This window comes from Ursus arctos, unplaced genomic scaffold (genome assembly GCF_023065955.2).
Source record: "Ursus arctos isolate Adak ecotype North America unplaced genomic scaffold, UrsArc2.0 scaffold_23, whole genome shotgun sequence".
NCBI classification, from domain to species: Eukaryota; Metazoa; Chordata; class Mammalia; order Carnivora; family Ursidae; genus Ursus; species Ursus arctos.
Genome location: NW_026622908.1, coordinates 44300220 through 44318540, shown reverse-complemented (window position 1 = coordinate 44318540; position 18321 = coordinate 44300220).

The window sequence follows — 18321 nt, the reverse complement described above, 5'->3', positions numbered from 1 at the left end:
CACGCCTTCCTCCCCTCACCTCTCTTTTCTTCCCACAGTCTCCTGGGTCCAGAGCTAGGAACCATTGGTTTGAAAATGAGAACTGAATTTAACCAGAAGTAATTCATCAAGAGGAAGAGATCATCGTGCAACAAACAGAAGAAATCAAGAGCCTGCTGGATTTCTGATAACCCAGTTAATGAAGAGGGACACATCCCGTAACACACTGGGAAATATTTACATTTCGTGCCCATTTGACATCACGGAAGGTAGTTTAAAATCCTAAGCCAACACAGCGGCAAGGCCAGTGACAACAAAAAAGTTAAGGAACGTCATCAATATGAAGACTATTTCAGATTAATCGCTATACAAGAAAACTGGACATGAGGCCCCGGGTGGGTCAGTCGGTTAAGCGTCTGCCTTCAGCTCAGGTCACGATCCCAGGGTTCTGGGATCAAGCCCTGCTCCCTAGGGAGTCTGCTTTTCCTTCCCTCTGCCCCTCCCCGCTGTTTGTGAGTGCTCTCTTTTTTTCTCTCTCTGAAATAAATAAAATTTTTTTAAAAATGGGATATGAAGCTAAGAAATACTTTGAACTATTAATACAATTTGTGATCAATCTTGCTAAAAAAGATGGCATTATTTCTCAGTTCTCTTTATGGTAAATATTAAAACTCTTGACATATGAAAATGGTATCAAAGAGCGAGCAGCCAGAATGGTAGAAAAAATATTGCAGATGTTTTCCTGTATTTTGCATTAATTGTGGCATTTGTCTCTTCTAAAAATCTACAAATTGCTGCGATTTCTTGTCCCGTTCCAAATGAATATTCATCAGTGTATCTAACTTTGTGTTTATGATTTTGTGTTCTGATCCTTAAGGAGCATCCCCCTCTTGTTGATAAGCTTTGGTCCCCACGGAATCTGTCCTTGGATGGAGGACAGAGGAGTTCCCCAACTCCAGGACGGTCAGCAGGACCCGGGGGGGTGACCACAGGGCTAGTGCCATAGACATCCATGAGGAGCTGGAGGAGCCCCAGGACCACAGGGCAGGGGCTGCTCCCGACAGCCCAGGGTGCCTCACGACAACAGAATGACAAATCTCTAATCTCTTGTTTTGAGAGTAGGACTGAAATTCAGGGACTCAATGCCACTGTGGAAAGAAATTTTTTTTTTCCTTTGGTAGGCTGGGGCTGAGACTGATTTGGGGGGAAAAAAAAAAAGAAACTCACAATGGACTTGTGCAATTTGCTCTATGAGGACACCTGTTGAATTCACTTCATTGGTCTGTTGTTCATTCGACAAACACTGACGAACACTTACCTTGAGCCAGGCATTGCTCACAAGACGCTGCACATTTTCCCTTGAAAATGAGACAGGAAGAGGGTTCCAAAAGCCAAAGGGCTGTTCTTGACCCTGAAAAGCCAAACTTGCTGAAACCACCCATGGGCTTCTCCTGCCAACCCTGTGGTGAGCTCCTACCCTTACAGGAAACTATAATCCCCCTGCCCCACCCACATGGTCACCCCTGCTTGGATCAGATCCCCACCTGAGCCAGGTGGCTGCAGAGAAAAGCAGGAATTCCATTCTATTAGTCAACATCCAGTGACTTCCATGGGAATGCGTTCTGGGGAGCGCTACACCGAGGACGGCAAAAAGTCACTTAAGACCCAGTGGAAGGCGTCCCTGTGCACGCGTTTCTAGAAAACAGACCCTGGCCCACACCTGAGGCCGGGTGTGGTCCTGAGTCTGGGGTGCCACCTAACATGACCCTGAAACTCTCCCAGGCCACCGGTCCGGAGGACACACCGCCCTCTGCTTCATGGAGGTGGGAAGGACCCAAAAGACCTCAAAAACAAAAGGAAGGACTCGAGCATCCCTCCCTCCAGCTGCCACAGCCCCCAGAGAGGACCCAGTGGCGTTCAGACACACTCGGAAAACGCAGCAGCTGGACAACCCAAAATGCTCCACCAGGAGGGGAGGGAGGTTTTGGAAATGTGTGAGTTGGGAAAAGGGCACAGGCAGACCGGCTTGTAGCTGGGGCTGGTCCAACACCCGCTCCCCTTTCGAAAGGAAGCAGAACGTCCTCTGTAGGAATAGCCCCCCAGGCTTCTCTTAGAGGGCGTCCGCCTCGGCTTCCTTAGTGAACATACAACATAGTGACTTGTCCCACACATCGTGAAATGCTTACCACAAGCGAGTCGACACATCTGTCACCTCCCCATAACTACCGCGTGTGGGCACACGTGCGTGTGTGTGTGTGTGTGTGTGTGTGTTGTAACAACACTTGAGAGCTACTCTCTTACAACTTCAAGGACACGATACAGTCCGTTAACTCTATCAGCACGCTGGGCATCCACCCCCTCCCAGAACTTACTCACCTTACAACTGGCCGCGTGGGCCCTCTGACTCCCCCAGCCGCACCTACCACCAGTCCACTCTCTGGTGCTACGCGTTCAACATTCTTGGATTCCACGTGTCGGTGAGACCACACGGCTCTCGTCTTTCTGTGACTGACTTGCTTCACCTGGCGTAATGTCTTCCAGGGTGCAACATGTCACACACGGCAGGATTGCCTTCTTTTCATGGCTGAACCATATTCCCCTGTATGCATATACCTCTCACTTTACCCCCATTCGTCCATCCACGGACACTGGCGCTATCTCCACGTCTCGGCTGCTGTGGGTAACGTGGCAGTGAGCATGGATGCAGATACTGTTTGTCCTTTGGGTGCGTTCCCAGACGTGGCCTTGCTGTGCCTTATGGAAGCTCTATTTTTAATTATTTGAGGAAGTTGCTCGCTGTTTCCCTCAGTGGCTGCCCCAGGCTCCCAGTCCTGGTGGGGGTGGGGTAAATGTGGCATCTTCTGCCCCAGGAACCAAAGGGGCCCCTGCCTGGAAACCCTTCTTTCCATTACCTCACACGACTAAGGGGTGTAGACATGGCCTGCACTGGGTTAAACAGTGTCACCCCAAACAGCTGGGTGCGCCCAGAACGTCAAAACGTAACCTGATGTGAAAATGGCGTCTGCAGACGTCATTACGTAGGATGGGTCATGCCAGACTGGGGTGGGCCCTCAATCCAGTCACTGGTGTCCTTGTAAGAAGGTTGTGTGAGAGTCAAGAGAGACACAGAGAGCAGAGGCCAGGTGACTGTGGAGATAGAGGTGACATGACCACAGCCACAGACGCCAAGGGATGCCTGGGTGCAGGGGGGTCAGCGGCAGCAGGGGGAGGCATCCAGTCGATTCTTCCCCAGCGCCTCCAGAGGGAACCAACCTGACCACACCTTGATTTTGGACTTCTGGCCTCCAGAACCACGAGAAAATGAATTCCTAGCATTTAAAGTCTTGGATTTGTGGTCTTTGCTGTGGTCGTCCCAGGGCACTCACGTGGCCCCACGACGCCCATCACACTCTCGCTCCCGCAGGACTGAGTCTTGAGGTAAGTAACCCTGGGAAGAAGGCGTCCTCGGACACTTCCGCCCTGAGTGGTTCCCAGGCTCTTCCAGCCTGCCTGCCACCTGCCAATAATTCAGCGGTTCCCAGACATGCGTCTAACCAGTGAGTTTCTGTTTCTGTTTTCTCCTTTCTTCCTTAAGTCAGGTGGAGTTGATTATGGCTGTCTCAACCCTAGAACCTCAACAGGCTCATCTTCTTCTTCTTCTTTTCCCCTTTCAAAGGTATCTTTCTAATTTAAATTCAATTAATTAACATATAATGTACTATTTGTTTCAGGGGTAAGGTCTGTGATTCATCAGTCTTACATAATACCCGTGCTCATTACAACACATACCCTCCCCTACTGTTCAGCGCCCAGTTATCCGTCCCCCACCCCCCTCCCCTCCAGCAACCTTCAGTTTGTTTCCTAAGATTGGGAGTCTCTTAAGGTTTGTCTCCCTCTCGTTTTGTCTTGTTTTATTTTTTCCTCTTCCCCTAGGATCCTCTGCTCTGTTTCCTAAATTCCACAAATCAGTGAGATCATATGATAATTGATGACTGGGTAATATTCCGGTGTGTGTCGGTGTGTGTGTGTCGGTGTGTGTGTGTGTCTGTGTCGGTGTGTGTGTGTCGGTGTGTGTGTGTGTGTGTAGAACATCTTTATCCACTGCTGCTTTAAACATGGGGTGCAGGGGCCCCTTCCAGGAAGGAGTGCAATTGCTGGGTCGGACGGTAGCTCTATTTTCACCTTTTTAAGGAATCTTCATACTATTTCCCAGAGTGGCTGCAGCAGCTTGCATTCCCACCGAGAGTGTAGGAGGGCTCCCCTTTCTCCGCATCCTCGCCAACATCTGCTGTTTCCCGACTTGTTAATTTCAGCCATTGTCATCGGAGTGAGGTGGTAGCTCATTGTGGTTTTGATTTGTATTTGCCGGATACCAAGTGACGTTGAGCATTTTTTCACGTGTCTGTTGCCATTTGAATGTCTCCTTTGGAGAAAGTCTGTTCACATCTGCTGCCCATTTCTTGATTGGATTATTTGTTCTTTGGGTGTTGAGTTTGATAAGTTCTTTATAGATCTTGGATACTAGCCCTTTACCTGATATATCATTGGCTGTAATTGTCTCCCATTCTGACGGTTGTCTTTTGGTTTTGTCGACCGTTTCCTTTGCTGTGCAAAACCTTTTGTCTTGATGAAGTCCCAATACTTCACATTTGCCTTTGTTTCCCTTGTCTTTGCGGACGTGTCTACCAAGAAGTCGCTGTGGCCGAAGTCAAAGAGGTTGCTGCCTGTGTTCTCCTCTAGGATTTTGATGGATTCGTGCCTCACATTTTGGTCTTTCATCCATTTTGATTCTGTTTTTGTGTATAGTGTAAGGAAATGGTCCAGTTTCATTCTTCTGCATGTGGCCGTCAAATTTTCCCAACACCATTTGCTGAAGAGATGTCTATTTTTTCCATAGGCTATTCTCTCCTGCTTCGTTGAAGAGTAGTTGACCATGGAGTTGAGGGTCCATTTCTGGGTTCTCTATTCTGTTCCACTGATCTATGTGTCTGTTTTTGTGCCAGTACCATGCTGTCTTGATGATGACAGCTTTCTAATAGCGCTTGAAGTCCAGAATTGTGATGCCACCTGTTTGGGTTTTCAACATTCCTTTGGCTATTCGGGGTCTTTTCTGGTTCCATACAAATTTGAGGATTCTTTGTTCCAGCTCTGTGAAAAAAAGTTGATGGTATTTTGATAGGGATCGCATTGAATGTGTAGATTGCTCTAGGTAGCATAGACATTTTAACAATATTTGTTCTTCCAATCCGTGAGCATGGAACTGTTTTCCATTTCTTTGCATCTCCCTCAAATTCTTTCATGAGTGTTCTCTAGCCTTCTGAGTACACATCCTTTGCCTCTTTGGTTAGGTTTCTTCCTAGGTATCTTACGGTTTTGGGTGCAATTCTAAATGGATCGACTCCTTAACTTCTCCTTCTTCTGTCCCATTGTTGGTTTATAAACATGCAACTGATTTCTGTGCATTGATTTTATATTCTGCCACTTTACTGAATACTTTTATGAGTTCGAACAATTTTGGGGTGGAGTCTTGGGTTTTCCACATAGAGCATCATGTCATCTGTAAGGAGTGAGCGTTTGACTTCCACTTTGCTGATTCAGATGCCTTTTATTTCTTTTTGTCATCTGATGGCCGAGGCTAGGACTTCTAGTACCATCTTAAACTGCAGTGGTGATAGTGGACATCCCTGAAAAGCTCAGAGCTTTTCCCCGTTCAGAATGGTACTCGCTTTGGGCTCTTCACAGATGGCTTTTAGGATATTGAGGTAAGGACCCTCTATCCTACACTGTGAAGAGTTTTAATCAGGAAAAGATGTTATACTTTGTCAAATGCTTTTTCTGCATCCACTGAGAGGATCCCGTGGTTCTCATTCTTTCTTTTATTTATGTAGTGTATCATATTGTTTGATTTGCAGGTGTTGAACCAACCTTGCAGCGCAGGAATAAATCCTACTTGGTCGTGTTGAATAATCTTTTTAATTTACTATTGGATCCTATCGGCTAGTATTTTGGTGAGAATTTTGGCATCGACGTTGGTCTGTAACTCTCCCTTTTGGTATGGTCTTACTCTGGTTTTAGGATCAAGGTAATGCTGGCCTCATAGAAAGAATTTAGAAGTTTTCCTTCCATTTTGATTTTTTTGAAACAGCTTCAGAAGAATAGGTATTAATTCCCCTTTAAATGTTTGGTCAAATTCCCCTGGCAAGTCGTCTTAACCTGGGCTCTGGTTTGTTGGGAAATTTTTAATCACTGCTTCATGTTCCTTGCTGTTTATGGGTCTGTTCATTTCTTAAAGATTGCCTAATTTGTTGGCATATAGTTGCTCATCATATGTTCTTATAATTGTATTTCCTCAGTGTTGGTTATGTTCTCTCCTCTTTCATTCATGATTTTATTTATTTGGGTCCTTTCTCTTTCCTTTTTGATAAGTCTGGCCAGAGGTTTATCAATCTTATTCCTTCTCTCAAAGAACCAGCTCTTAGTTTCTTTGATCTGTTCTACTCTTCTTTTGGTTTCTATTTCATTGATTTCTGCTCTAATCTTTGCTTCTCTTTTCCTGCTGGGTTTAGTCTTTATTTGCTCTTCTTTCTCCAGCTCCTTTAGGTGTAGGTTTAGGTTGTGTATTTGAGACCTTTCTTATTTCTTGAAAAAGGCTTGTAGTGCTATATACTTCCCTCTTAAGACCACCTTTGCTGCATCCCAAAGATTTTGCACAGTTGTCTTTTCATTTTCATTTGATTCCATGAATTTTTAAAATTCTTCTTTAATTTCCTGGTTGGCCCATTCGATCTTTAGTAGGATGCTCTTTAGCCTCCACATATGTGAATTCTTTCCAAATTTCCTCTTGTGATTGCATTCCTGTTTCAAAGGATTGTTGTCCGAAAATGTGCAGGGAATCATTGCAATCTTTTGGTACCGCTTGAGACCTGATTTGTGACCCAGGATGTGATCCATTCTGGAGAATGTTCCGTGTGCACTAGAGAGGAATATGTATTCTGTTGCTTTAGAATGGAATGTTCTGAATATATCTGTTAAGTCCATCTGGTCCTGTGTGTCATTCAAAGCCCTTATTTCCTTGTTAACCTTCTGTTTAGATGATCTGTCCATTGCAGGGAGGGGGTTGTTAAAGTCCCCTAGTATCATTACATTATTTTCTATGTGTTTCTTTGATTTTGTTATTAACTGGCTTATATAATTTGCTGCTCCCATGTTAGGGGGATAAATATTTACAACTGTTAGATCTTGTTGGATAGACCCTTTAAGTATCATATAGTGTCCCTCTACATCTCTTACCACAGTCTTTGGTTTCAAATCTAATTTGTCTGATAGAAGGATTACCATCCCAGCTTTCTTTTGATGTCCATTAGTATAATAAATGGTTTTCTACCCCCTCACTTTCAATCTGGAGGTATCTTTGGGTCAAAATGAGTCTCCTGCAGACAGCCTAGCATTAGGTCTTGCTCTTTTATCCAATCTGATACCCTGTGTCTTTTGATTGGGGACTTTAGCCCATTTACATTCAGAATAACTACTGAAAGGCAGAAATTTAGTGCCATTATATTGCCTGTAAAGTGACTGTTACTCTATATTGTCTCTGTTCCTCTCTGGTCTATGTTACTTTGGGGCTCTCCTTTGCTTAGAGGACTCCTTTTAATATTTCTTGAAGGGCTGATTTACTGATCACAAATTCTTTTAGTTTCTGCTAGTCCTGGAAGCTTATCACTCCTTCTATTTTGAATGACATCCTATCTGGATAAAGTATTCTTGGCTGCACATTTTTCTCGTTTAACACCTTGAATATATCATGCCAGTCCTTTATGGCCTGCCAGGTCTCTGTGGATAGGTCTGCTGCCAATCTAATATTTGTACCCTTGTAGGTTACAGATCTCTTGTCCTGAGCTGCTATCAGGATTTTCTCTTTGTCTCTGAGATTTGTAAGTTTCACTAGTATCTGTCGGGGTGTTGACCTATTTTTACTGATTTTGAGGTGGGTTCTCTGTGCCTCCTGGATTTTGATGCCTGTCTCCTTCCCCAGATTAGGGAAGTTCTCTGCTATAATTTGCTCCAATATACCTTCTGCCCTTCTCTCTCTTTCCTCTTCTTCTGGAATTCCAATTACTCTAATATTGTTCTGTTTTATGGTATCACTTATGTCTTGAATACTCCCTTCGTGATCCAGTAGTTGTTTACCTCCCTTTTTCTCAACTTCTTTATTCTCCATCATTTGGTCTTCTGTATCACTAATTCTCTCTTCTGCCTCTTTTATCCTAGCAGTTAGAACCTCCATTTTTTTATTGCATCTCATTAATAGCTTTATTTATTTCAACTTGGTTAGATTTTAGTTCTTTTATTTCTGCAGAAAGGGATTCTCTAGTGTCTTCTATGCTTTTTTCAAGCCCAGCTAGTATCCTTATAATCATTATTCTGAACTCTAGTTCCGACATCCTACCTATGTCCATACTGATTAGGTCCCTGGCAGTCAGTACTACCTCTCGTTCTCTTTTTTGAGGTGAGTTTTTCCATCTTGTCATTCTGTACAAAGAAGAATAGATGAACAAGAGAACAAAATACTAAAACGGCAACAATGACCCCAGAGAAATATACACTAAACAAATCAGAAGAGACCCAAAAACGGGGGAGGGCGGGGGAGGAAAAAAAGAGGGAAAAAAAGAAAAAAAGGAAAAAAAAAAAGAATATAATCAGACAGGTGAGTAGAATAGAGCAACACACTCGATTTTGGGTGTATTTTGGTCTGTTTTTTAAAAAACTAGAGCCCAAAATTGTAAAGAAGGAAAAACTCATGTATGTACAAAATAAAATTAAATACATTGAAAGGATAGAATGTAACTATAAATGAAAATTGAAAAATACTTTAACGAAACAAAAAAACAAAAAAAAAGGAAGAAGAAAATAAAGACAGAGAGAGAATATGATCAGAACGGAGACTAGAACCATACACCAGATTTGGGGTATATTTTGGTCTGTTAGAAAAAACTGCATCCCAAAATTGTAAAGAAAAAAAGTTGCATATATACAAAAAATAAGATTAAGTACAATGAAGGGATAGAAGGTAACTGTAAAAATGAAAATTAAAAAAGATTTTAAAGAGTTGATAAAATAAAAAATTCGTTGAAACAGGAACGAAGAGAAATTTTTAAGAAAAAAAGAAAAAGAATAAAAAAGTTGAAAGACTAAAGCATCATGGGGAAAAAGCCATGCGTTCTATGTGCTGTATTCCCCTAGTGAGGGAGTTTTGCACTTCTCATTGATGAGGAAATTTGGCCTAGACTGGATATTCTTGCTGATCTTGTTGGGGGGGAAGGTGGGAGGGGGGAGCTGTTGCATCGATTTTCAGGTGTCTTTGTTTGAGGCGGAATTTCAAGGCCCTTCCCAGCAGCCAGGCTAAGTAATCCGCTCTGGTTCACTCACTGTAGCTTTTGTTCACTTTAAGTAGGCTTTCCGTCCACTTTAGAGGATGAGACAGAAAACGGCCACCTCCCAGTCTTCGGACATGGAGCCAAAAGCTCGGTTCCCCACTCCTCAGTGAGCCCTCAGAGGAAAGCAGTGCATCCCTCCTGTCCCCCTGGTCTCCGGCCTTACTCCGTGCTCACCCGGCCTGTGACCGAGCACTTCGATCTCAGGCACGTGACCCCAACTGGAGTCACCAAACCCCGCAGACTCCTGTGATGTGCTCCCGTGCCACTCCTCCCGGGGGAGGGAGGGGGTCTCCCCAGTTCTACTACTTGTTGGCCCCCTGCTCAGAGGGCAGTCGCCCCACCGAGCCATGGCTCCCAGATTACGGCAACCCCGAGCTGAGAGCCCACTCCTTGGCTCACTCTCTGAGGCCGGCTTCCCCACTCCGATGTCCGGAAGCCCTGCTGCACTCAAGCACCCCCGGTCTTCCTGCGCACTCTCGGACCCTGTGCCCCTGTCCCACCTAAGGTTCCCTCCCTTTCAGGCAGGAGCAGACTCTAAATGTCCCTGTTTTATGCTCCGCAGCTCTATCACTTGCCAGTACCAGCTGACAGAGGCTCTCCCGCCCCGCGGTCCTTCTTCCCACACATCGCCTTGGATTCACTTCTCTGCACTTCCTACCTTGCAGAAAGTACTCAGTGTTCTACTGGTAGAGTTGCAGCTGTTTTTTTCTTTGTCCTCTGGTTGAGTTCACAGGTGTTCAGAATGACTGGATAGCTATCTAGCTGAATTCCTGGAACCAGCAGAAATTAAGATCTCCTACTCCTCCACCATCTTGGACTCCTTCCTCCAGGCTCTTACTCTTGTCATTCCAGAATCTGCATAAGTAAAGATGCTTGAGGCTGCCTGAACAAAACTGAAGTCAAACTGCATCAAAGGGAAAAGGAAGTCAGTGGCTCTTGTAACTAAAAACTTGAAAAAATATCATGGCTTCAGGCACAGTGGATCTGGGTGTCATCGGGACCTTGACATTGACTCTGAACTTTCCCCTCTGCCAGCTCTCCCCTTGGCCGACAAAGTGGGTCTCACTTCTCAGACTTCCATTCTGCCTCTTCTGCACCCCACAAAGAGAGGGCTTTCTCCAGTGTTCCCCATCAAACTCCTGGAACTGACTCTTCTTGGATAAATTAGATCTAGTCTTACTGAACTAGAGTCATGCGCTTCTTCCCAAACTAATCACATAGCTGAGAGGATGGAATATGCTGACTCTCCCAGTCAGGAGAGTATTACACTCCTATGGAGCCAGATGTGCGGCCAGAATTCCCCACTGAGAAACACCTGGGGCTCGTCTTGGTGAGAGCACATGGATCCTGGCCAGCCAGGCCTGGGATCTGGCAGGCCACCAACTCCCTTAAAAGCGGGGTTGCCTCATGGAGTACACACATTCCATCAACTCCTTGGGTTCAAATCAAAGCCAAGTTGTGGCCCTTGGGCTGACCCACAGACTGTGATGCCCATCCCCTCCCTAACTCTCAGCTTCCAGCCTGCATCCAGCTCTGACCCCTTCAGTATTTGGGGGTGGGGTGCAGTGGAGAGGTGGGGGGCGGCTGGGGCATGTCAAAGAATGTAACTAGGGTCCCACCACCACAGGAGGAACAGAGAGCTATTAAGGGTCAGGACGTCCCAGCAAATCCAATGGCACCACTCACACGAGTGCAAGAGGTGCCAAATGTTTGCTCAAAGTAGGGTGATGGGTAATGGTCTCAGCTTGAGCTCCATATAAACAGAGCTGGAAATTCACACTAGCCCTGGGGATACTCGGGGACACTTGCCCACTTTCTGGATTCTGTGGTGGTGGTGGTAGTGGTGTTTCCTCAATAATAAAATCCGCTACTGCTGTAGTTATGAACTGGTGAGCACCCTTGGGACCTGATTTCTATTTCCCTGACAGGGCTCACCTGGCCTGTCCCATCCCCAGGTCACAGCTGAGGGCAGATAGTGTTACATGTGAATTCATGAATCTACCTGAAACACAGAGAGAAGGAGAAAGTCAGGTGGTCTTCTCAGAGGAAGAGGGAATTCATGCTGAGCAGAAATAAGAAACAGATGTCCCCCAGTGACTGGGGTGACCTGGAGCATTACCTGAAGTCCCAGCTCTTCCTTCTCCACACATGTTCTCTTCAATGCTCACCACCCCCCCCTTACTGCCACCTGGTGTCAGCATGCTCCCCACTCTCCCATTCCTGTCCCTTCTGCAGCTGTGGACCAGGATCAGGAGAATTCCTACCCACACAACTTCAAGGATCTCAATCACTGACAGGCCAGTGATATCAGGATTTTGAATGCTATTAGTTTTCTGTGGCTCCTGTAACATATGACCACAAACTCAGTGGCTTAAATCAACGCAAATCTATTATTTTATGGCTCTGGAGGTCACAAGTGGGAAACAGGTCTTCAGGGCTACAATCAAAGGCTGAGTTCCTGGGGGAGGCTCTAGGGGAGTGTTCACTTCCTTGTCTTTTCTAGCTTCTTAAGGTGCCCCCATTCATTCCCTGGCTGGGGGCGCTGTGTCACTCTGACCTCTGCTCTGTGCCCGCTATCTCCCTCCCTGCCTCTGACCCTCTTGCTTCCCTCTCATAAGGATCCCTGTGATTCCAGTTAGGGTGCACCTGGATCATCCCCCACCCCCTAGGTCTCAATTTACTAGGCCCTGCAAAGTCCCTCCTGCCATGTAAGAGTACATAGTCACGGGATCTGCAACCCAGGACACTGTATGAGCTTCCTAGGGCCGCCATAACAAAGTACAGAAACCTGGTGGCTTAAAAAGCTGAAAGGTATTGCCTCGCCGTTCTGGAGGCAGGAGTCAGAAGCGGGCGGGTCAGCAGGACCATGCTCCTGGCCGGGCAATAGGAGAGAGCCGCCCAGGCCTCTGGCAGCTTCTGGGGTCTGACTGTGATCTTCTGTGTTCCTGAGCTTGTAGACGCATCACGTCCTCTTCCTCTGGTGGGAGTGTGGGTCCAAACCTCCCATTTTTATAAGGACAACGATCGCACTGGATCAGGGCCCACCCTCCTGACCTCATCTTCACTTGCTCACATCTACAAAAACCCTATTTCTAAATAAGCTCCCATTCGGAGGACCTAGGCATTAGGACCCCAATACATATATTATTTTGGGGGACATGATTCTAACAGATGAGGACATCTCTAGGGGTCATGATTCTGCCTCTTCCACCCACCCATAGAACTGTCCACGGACAGGAGCCGATGGAGCTGGTGCTCGAGGCAGGCCTGCCTCCCTGCACCTCCCAACTATGTGCACGTTTGTACCTCGCACCCCTTTTCCTACTTCTGGGAAGACAAGGATCCTGATCTCAGTGAGAGGACTTCCAGGAGCATCAGGAGACCACTCCCCAAGCCGGCCCTGCCCAGGGTTGCAGCAACGGGCAGGGGCTGAGTTCCTGGGCGACCGGACACTGTAGCCCAAGGACAGGACACTATAGCCAGCAGCATGGGGGAGGACACAAAGTGGGAGGCAGGGTCATACAGGGCTTAGGAACACACCATAGGCCCGGCTTCGACACTGCACTTGGCCACTCACTCATCCTCAGGTGACCCTGGCTGCTCCTCTGACCTCGCTAGTGTCTCCTTTCCCTTCTGCCTATGGGGACAACCACTGGCGTCTCCCCTGGGGACCACTCTCCACCTCATCCTTCAATATTGAATTATTAAAGGGGTCAGGGAGCTGGATGCGGGGTGGGGGGGGAAGATGCCTCTGCTGTCCCCCACCAAAGACAGCTCAGATGGGCCCACCCCCAGCTTCCTTCCTTTTGGGTGTCTAGAAAAAGCAGGAAGTAGACAGCCCGGAGCATCGCAGGTGTCTCCCCCGGAACTGTCTGGAGCAAGGGATCTGGCCTCCCTCCCCTGACCACTGTGGGTCAGCCGAATTCAGGGAGTGGGTATCACCATCCCTACCAAGGAGCTCCTAGGTGGCCACACAAGGAACGAACGCTTGTCTCACTGCGGCTGCAGTTACTCCTAGGCGCGACTAGCTACTACTACCCGATATGGAGGCTGAGCAGGGAAAAGGGGCCGGGATGGGCTGCGGGGCCCTGCTTTCTGTGTCTCCCACCATGGCTGTCTGGACAAGCACAATCCTAGATGACGCAAAGGACAAACAGGGTCAAATGTGGAAAGTCAAGAGCAAGCCTCAGGGAGACAGGGGGCTGCCACCCATAAGCCATGGGCCTGGGTTTTCTCACAGACCCAGCACAGGGCTTGGGAGCTGTCCTAAATACCTGGTCAGGCACGGGGCAGGGCCTAGGAGGCCGGGAGGGAGGAGGTGGACAGGAAGGAGGGAGGAAGAAGGAACCAAACCCAAGCCCCTGGGACTAAGGCACTGACTGCTATTTGCAGAGGACCTACTGCGTGCAGTGGGCCCTGGGCTAAAAGCTCCACCTGCAAAGCTCATTAAATCTGTGCAGCTGGGCTCCCAGGGACAGCCTGTTCCAGCCCAGTGAGGAACCGCAGTTCGGTCCAAACACTCTGGTGGCCGCCCGATTGCCCTGGAAGCCAGGACGCTGGCCTTCGTGTTCCCACCAGGAAAGCACTGGCAGTTGGGGCCCCAGGGACACCACGTGGAGTAGACAGGACAGGCCCATCGCAGCCCAAGGACGACCCAGACTGGCATTCTGGGAGCCCACACTCCGTCGCCTGAGACCGAAGGTGGAGACAGACTGGTTTCGGGGTGACAGAGGCTGAGGCGGGTAGGGACGGGCAGGGTACGTGGGTTCAGTAGACAGCACAGCACACGGCCTGAGAGCTGAGGCCTCCTCCTGTCTCCATGTTCTGTCTTACTAAGACCAATTGGAATGCCTCTCTGGCATCAGCCTCACTTTCTCCAAATTCCCTGCCAGCTGTGGTTGTGAGATAATTGAGTTTGCTACTTGGAGCCAAAAATCTGAAAGCTGACCTCTTTTGCACATGCACTTCTCAATCTAGAATCCTCCACCAAGACGCTCCATCTTTCCCAGGAGCCACGGGATCCATCTAGAAGGTGGGACGAAGGGATGGGTCCATTTATGGTCCAGCCTCTCCCAAGACGGGAAGAAGCCCAGCCCAGACCAAGGAAATGTGTCCTTAAACATGGGGGTGAAAAGACCGGGGAGCTATGAAAAATCATCGCAGAAATAACCTCCCACCCCTCACCACCAAATCGGGGCAACTCCGAATCCGAGCACGGAAATCCTGTATCTGAAGCCAGTGGGGGCTGCAGACAACAACAGGACACAGTTAACAGAATGAAAGCTCATGGAAAACTCTGCTCCAGTGAGTCAGAATGCCAGCACCAAGTTTCCAGGCAATTTGGCAGAAGACTCACCTACTCGGGCAGATTTAAAAAAACAAAAACAAAACAAAACAAAACAAAAAAAAAACACAACTTTGTGATTGACTTAATCGTGGTCTGATTTAGGTACAATGCAGTGAACCCGTTTAAGGTACAGTGGACAATCTGAGACACATGTAGGTATGCTCACGTCCTCACCAAACCAGTATGTGGAATGTCTGCGTCCTCCCCCAAAGAAGAATCCATCACTCCCCCCACAAGAATTTCCTACTGCCCCAGAGCACCCAGGACCTCACCCCCAGCCCTGCCTGCAGCCTTGGAGACCACTCCTCTCGGCTTCAGCCACTCCAGGTTACACAGGACAGACTGCTTCCTGGGCCCATTCCTACACCATGTCAGCCAGGACTCTCAAGGACAAGCAGCAGAAACCCAGTCTAATCCAGTTTGGCCTGGGGGTGGGGAGGGGGTGGGTGTTGCAGCAAGTTCACAGCTTCACCTACCAGGGAAGCGAAACAAGCCATTTCCAGCACACGCACCTCTTTCCCACGGACGATTCTCAATGCTCCCACCTGAACGGGTACTTGTATTACACACTCTCCTCTCCCCCACAGGACTGAGCCCAGGACCCGTGGGCTGCTCGCATCTCCGTCCATCCGACCCAGAGATTCGTCGCCCAGAACCGGTTCCCTATGACCAGGGATGGCCGCTGTCAAGACTCACCATTCACAGTGGAATAGCCGTGGTTCCGTAAAAATCCCGCGTGGGAAAGGAGAGCACGGCAAGCACTCGGGCGCGGCCCACGGCATCTTCCATCCTGGGCGGGAGGCGGCGAGGACCAGCTGCGCACAGCGGGTGTGGCTCAGCCCGTCCACCTGGCAGCCGGAACCCAAGACGCCGCCCCGGCCTCCACCTCCCGGCGATCACAGCCGCCTGCCTAGTCCCGGACCGCAGGCTGGCCTGGACCAGGACGCGGGCTTCTACCCACAGAAAGGAGAAGCACTGAGGCTGCACGAGACCGGGATTCCACGGTGCCACCGACGGTCCCGCTCGCGGGCTTTCCTGAACCAGCTGCCACGCCGAGATGCCAATCCAGAGCCGCCCCGAGGGCAAGGAGCTGAGGGCGGCTTCTGGCCACAGCCTGCACGGAACGCAAGCCCTCGGGCCACGGTCTGGAGGAGCCCAATCCTGCCAACACCGCCCTGAGCCGTGGGAGCGCAAGCAGAGCCGACCTGCCTCCTGACGCCCGCGGCCTGAGGCGGCGAGTGGGGTCGGCCGGTCCTCGTGGGGTCGGCCGGTCCTCGTGGAGTTGGCCGGTCCTCGTGGAGTTGGCCGGTCCTCGTGGAGTCCCCACAGAGGCCCAGCAGGCACACGCGTGCGCGCAACGTTCACTACTCATCTCTTCCGGGGACCAGGCGCCCCTGTGGTTAGGCTTCCGGGCTGCAGGTGGCGGAATCCCCACGGAAGCGCGCACGCGCAAAACTCATGCACGTACCACGCAGGCGCACGCAGGAACTCACGCACGGACGTGCACGATCTCACGTGCGCACGTGACCAACCAACAAATGCACACTAACAAACGCTCGCACGCAGGAACACACGCACCCGCACGCACTAACACAGCACGCACATAACGAACTCACACACACGCACGCACGAAGTCACACTGTAACAGGGCTGGCTCGTGTCACCGAGAAGTCCACGTGTGGAAGGGGTCCGGGAACGCTGGATCTGGGCCCCTGGATCCAGAGACTGTCAATCAACTGTGATTAGTCAGGAAATGTGAGCATCTGGACCTGCCAGGCCCCGTACTAGGCACAGAAGATACGAGAATGTGAGAATTCCTACTTCTGGAAGCTCGTGCCTTCCTGCGTCGCTTGTCTGTGTCTCTGGGCCTGAGCCCAGGTCTGTGTCCCGCCCCTTCTCAGGCTCCGTGTTACCTCCTGGAGGTAAGCCGTCCACCACCTCCCAGCTCAGCAAACCCAGAATGAGAGCCTGGGACAGTCAGAGCTGTTCCTGTAAAATGGGGATGGTCCGTGTCCCCTTGACATCCATGAGCACAATGGAGCCTCTCTGCTAAGTCACCTGTTACTGACATAGGGCATTGGAGACACTTTCAGCAGAGGAGCTCTGTGCCTCTCCTCTCCTCACTCACATTTCCTTGCAAAGCTGAGGCCCGAAGTCTCCGACACTGAGCTCTCCTCTCCAGGGCGTGGCAGCGAGGGTTAGCACCACAGCGCCAGACCCCAGCCAACGTGTGCAGGCCCCAGAAAAGCCACCAAGCCCAGTGGGCACACCACGCTGCAACAGTATGAGGTCAGCCTCCATCTGTCCTGGAGGGGACGCGGTTTTAGGGTGATTCTTCACTTACCAGGCAGGAAAGTGTGTACAGCCAATGTGGGGAAAGGTCACCAATCAAGGCCAAAATGATCCCCCCCCCTTGCGTTGGGTAGTATACGCAAGTTACTGAGAGAGGCCAGAAGGGATTCCATGAATTTCAGTGAACACTTGGATGCTCAGAGGGGTCACCTAAGCCACATAGTTCCTGAGCTAATAAATGGCAAAACTCAGACTTGAAATGGGATCCTGGACTCCAAGTCCGTGCTCCTTCCTTTCCACCTCTCAGCATGCAGAGCCCTTGGCAGGTCCATTAGCCAGAGCGTCTCTCCATGCACAGGGCTGGGTGGATATAATGGCCTCTCCCAACTCACAAGAGCCCCATTTCTATGCACAGGCCAACATTAACTCCAAGATGATGGGGCCTGCTAATGCTCTGAGGTCTCCTTGGCTGTCCCCAAAGGCCTTCAGGAAGGGAGGCATTGCCAGGATGGCACAGGAGAGGCGTGAACACCCCCACACCTCCTCAGGGCCCCAGCCTTATTCTCATTTCCCTGAAAGGCATCCCCCACCCTGAATGGGCAGCCAGAGAGGCTACATCCAGCCAGGCCCATTAGCCCCTAGCCAGCTTGTCTGCAGGCCTCCCCGTGGATGGGGCGTGGCCTTCCTGTACTTATGCCTCAAGCTCCCCTTCCAGCATCTCAAAGGGAGCAGAGTGAAGGTGCTTGGGGCAACCCAGGGACAGGACACCTATGAGATCGGGGTGGGGACCAGCTAAGGAGAACTCAGAGCAACCGTGCAGAGCCGGGAGCAGGGACGGAGCAGGAGCAGCTCCAGGGCCTGGCCACGTGGAGCTGCCTCCAGGCATCAGAACCACGCACCAGAACCTTGGCGCCCTTCCCTGAAGAACTCAGCACCGCGCCGGGAGCAGGTGAGAGCCTCACGATTGTACTCTCTGGGTGGAGGAGAGCATGGTGGTGACGGACAATGCCTTGCAACTGCCCGGGGCAAGAGTCCCTGTTCTGCCAGGCACAGCTGGATGGCCGGGGCAAGTGCCTCGACTTCATAAGATGGCATCTTCCAAACAGAAAAGACTACTGAAGCCTAGCTCACAACCATATATTTTTTTAAAGATTTTATTTATTTATTTATTTGACAGAGAGAGACAGCCAGCGAGAGAGGAAACACAAGCAGGGGGAATGAAAGAGGAAGAAGCAGGCTCCTAGTGGAGAAGCCTGATGTGGGGCTCGA